This window comes from Leguminivora glycinivorella, chromosome 6 (assembly GCF_023078275.1).
Source record: "Leguminivora glycinivorella isolate SPB_JAAS2020 chromosome 6, LegGlyc_1.1, whole genome shotgun sequence".
Lineage (NCBI taxonomy): Eukaryota > Metazoa > Arthropoda > Insecta > Lepidoptera > Tortricidae > Leguminivora > Leguminivora glycinivorella.
In genome coordinates this window covers 16885625-16889853 of record NC_062976.1, presented here as the reverse complement: position 1 = coordinate 16889853, position 4229 = coordinate 16885625, and the positions used below count along the sequence as shown (strand labels likewise).

General features: G+C 34.1%; 1 long non-coding RNA gene across 1 annotated transcript; it reads left to right on the top strand.

Annotated features, from left to right (window-relative positions):
* Positions 1-751: 751 nt before the first annotated feature.
* On the top strand, positions 752-3502 carry LOC125227337. The gene is made up of 6 exons (XR_007177175.1): positions 752-1026; positions 1343-1526; positions 1839-1994; positions 2291-2420; positions 2921-3015; positions 3302-3502. It is a non-coding gene; the product is annotated as an uncharacterized LOC125227337 (long non-coding RNA).
* The last annotated feature ends 727 nt before the right edge of the window (positions 3503-4229 follow it).

The following is a 4229-nucleotide window of genomic DNA, read 5'->3' as shown; positions in this document are numbered from 1 at the left end:
AAACATACTTTTCCCGTATCTTATGGCTATCATAAGTTTTTTAAGTTCTTCGATAGCGTGAAAATGATAAAAAAACATACCAGAACCAAAAATTACATAATTACATTTTCCGTGAAGTTTACGCTATTTGATTTTAAAAAAACTCATAGTAGGTATAGCTTTTTAAGGAGCGAACCTTCTGGACTTAATTACTCTATGCTACGGACTAAACCATAACTTAGCCTCATATTCGAAAGTGTTAAAATTGACTTGAATAAACTATTAACCTTCAACGGATATCCGAGGCGAATAAAATTTGATAGCTGGTTATTTATAGATCCGATAAAAATTAGCTAAATAAGCCATTTCTTTTCTAGCGCTGCCTTTGAATTACTTATATATAGTATATCGATGTTATAAACGGATAAAAAGATACATGTATCCACGGTGTTTTCACTCAAAGGAAATAGTAAATCCGATGTACTTTGGATATACTTGGGGAACACGACAATAGAGGGCGTGAAAAACAATTGAATTATTCTATAAATTCCTGTCTAATCTGTGATACCAATTCCATGTTTCCGTTACGCGCAATTAACAAAATAAAAGATATGACAAAAATAATGTTGTATTATTTTTAATTAGCCTTTTAAAATGTTATTAATTATAATTAACAAAAAAAAACAAATATTATCTAAAGTTTTTGTTCTTAAATTGGTCCGTTTTAAAATCTGAAGGTGCGAAACTTTTATGATAAACTTTAAAAAAAAGGCATGGAACGGAATGTTTTTTTTTCAAAGCCGCCATAACGCCATTATTTCAATTCTTCACTTTCTTGTGATGTTCGATGCTTTGCTTTGCTAGAAAGAACTTTAAAATTATGATGTTGAACTATACAACGACTGTGCTTGCCCTGGACTCCGATAAATCTGCTTTTTTGTGAATATACCGGCTCTGCTCAACGGATTTTGATTTGCTCGTTAGATTCGTTTGTCGTAACAATGGTTATAAGTGCTGTGTGTTGTGTACTTAATTGCGGTAAAACGCGTAAGTATTTCATCTTTTCTAGCTACGAGTATAATACATAAATCTAGAATAAAAGTCTGACCTCGTTGAGATTCACTTCACTTATGAAACTGATACAAAATAGTAGGGGAAAGTTTTTCGATTTGAGGCCGGAATTTGATTTCTTTGTCTCATAAAAGCCTTTTATCCTGAATAGCAATGGGATCTATTGCCATATAAAAATAGTTTATAAAAATTACCACTTGCTCCAAATTTGCTCGCATTCAGTATGTATTTTCGCAAATCTATGAAGTTCCAATAAGACCTATCAAAATACAATCTGTATGTTTTTTTTCAGGATTAGATAATATGATTCTTCACCAATGACCCAATCCAATTATTGAGCCTGACTGGTTTCTTCTTCTAATGGCAGTGATGTGTTAGCAATGGAAAACTGTGTCATACTCACTTTAAGAAAAAATATAATACTTCAAGCGGAAGGCTCCGTTTTACCCATTTCTCTATTGAGGTCTTGGGGTATGGTAAGTTTTAGCTTTTAAATTTAAGATGTTACAATAATAATTTAACATTTGATGACTGGTCTGGCCTATTCCTATCCTTAATCCTACCTGCAAAGCTGCGGTCCTGGATTCAAATCCCGGTATTGGTATTTATTTGTGTGAGCATAGATTTTTGTTCTTATGTCTAGTCTGTTCCGAAAGAGAAGAGTCGTGGAGCATTCATTTATTTTTTTAATTTATAGCTTTAATTGAATATACTTTATTATATGATTTATATGGTTGTCTAATATTTCGGAATTAAATTGAATATATTTATATGTATATTTTTTTCAGGAATTGATAAGCAAACCACATTGCTGCAATTTCCAATCAATGTTCAAGAACCAATGCAAGATGATCAAGTACCCAGAGCCCCTTTGAGGAACATCACCAATCAGTTCAGTACCCACAGGGCGGCTACTAATCTCAGATCTCAGCCGTCAGCTTCAGGTCAGTCAAATGTAGTTGATTCTATATAGTAGTATCAATAATATATTATGTATTCACTTTGACAAAAAATAGAATACTTCATCTGGAAGACTAGACTCGACTTGGTCAGTGCTATTGCAATTCCAGCAATCACGCTGAAAAAGTGGAAAAATTGTTTTTATTAGGGTACATTAGGGTAATATTTACCCGTTGCCTCTTACATTTACCTAGTTATATTCAATTCTTATAACATTACTGTTTAAGTACTAATATTTCAGCATTAAATTAGTTAAATATATTATGTATATGTATTTCAGGAATTGATAAGCAAGCAAACCGCATCGCTGCAATTTGCTAGCAATATTCAAGAACCGATGCAAGATGATCAAATACCCAGAGCCCCTTTGAGGAACATCACTGATGTCAGTTCTCAGCCGTCAACTTCAGGTCAGTTGAAATAAGTAGTATATAGTAATATCAATAACATAATGTGTATTTTTCATCACATTTGCTGCTAAAAGGTCTTCTTGCATCTACGTGTACTGAACGAGTACTACATCATACCATTTTATTCCTAAAAGAGGGATAAGAAAAATAAATACCATCATGTCAAGCATTTTCGTTGCACTGAGAGAATTTGACTATTAAGCTATAGGTACCTACACAGTATAGAAACAGTCTCGTGTCTATAATTCACTCCAGGTTGTCCTTATCAATATCACCCTAGCCTCCCCTGTTGCACAATGCACTATTTTAATATGGACGATAAAGCCCAGAAACATATTTAAAGTTTTGGATGATGTTAAGTTATTTTAGTCACACTTGTACATCAAATGTATGTAATGTATATGAAATATCTAGTACCATATTTAAGTTTTTTATATTTTTAACTCCACACGACTGCCTAGTGATATCTAACAGCTCCTATATTACAGAATTTATTTCAGGTCACGCGCCACGACACACACCCCGATTTTTCACGGAAGCTAGCAGTTTGGCCAAACAAATAAAAAACCTTACTGAGACAAAAGAAAAATATTCTGTAAGATTAAAAAAAGCTTATGTGTCTATCCACAAACACATCTTTTCAAAAGGCTATTAGGAGTTTCATCGTTGAACATCTTCTCTTCACCACACCCACACACACTCTCTCTCTCTCTCTTTCTTGATTCTTTGAACTAATAAGAAAGGTCCATTTTATTCATAAGAGTGCAAAGTAATTTGATTCAAATTTTAAATTGAAGTTCTAAACTGCTGGTAGAATGTACCTTTTAGTAATGATTTTGAATTGGAAATGTTTATTTAATTGTTGAAATGTTTTTTTACAGTTCGTTTATTGCTCGTGTTGGTGTGGTGAAAATTGTCGGTAGGAAACACTGCGCTTGAAATAATTAAGACGCATTAGGAGAAGTAATTCTCTAAACGCTTTCGACTAGTTCTTTCCTGGTTTTTGAAGCTAAGTAGTATCACCACCAATTACGTAACTATAAAACATATTTTAAAATAAATTATTAAAAACTATTCCCCTGCTTCATTGTTTTATTATATTCCTGATTTCCTACTGGTCTAGGCATTGTGTGAACTTCTGTAGCAGTTTCCTGGTGAGAAATGCATTGAAGGTTCACTTCACACATGATAACTGTAATCGGGTTCTGTTTGCTCAGACTCAGGCTAAATTCAGAGGAACGCGCGGCAACGCGCGATTTTTTCGCCGCCCGCGCGGTAAAAAATTGTTACAAAATCAAATGTGCTGTTTACATGACCGATCACAAGCGGCAACGCGCGGTCATGTACACAACGCCATTAATTTTGTTACAATCTTAAACCGCGCGGTGAGAAAATCGCGCATCGCCGCGTGTTCATCTGAACATAGCCTCAGAATGCAAAACATCAATCCTATTTAAAAAGCCCGCCGTAAATATGTGGCGTTCCATGTCTAAAGGACCCACATGCTTAATATGCTGTAAGGTACCTGCAGGCGTGGAAAGTCACATGAAAAGTTGCGGGAAATTAACAATAGATGGCGCTGCAATCGAAAATCGTGACTGATAACTCTATACCATTCTATTCAATATACTCTATGCATGTATCAATATCACACAGCATAATATAGGTAACTACAAAAAAAATCACACAATCAAATTTTGGAGGAAAGGACGGTACTTCTGCACTTTTAAAAAGTACCACGAATTCTATTAAATTTGCGAATAAATCAGAATGTATGATAAATACATACATACATACGTATACATACAC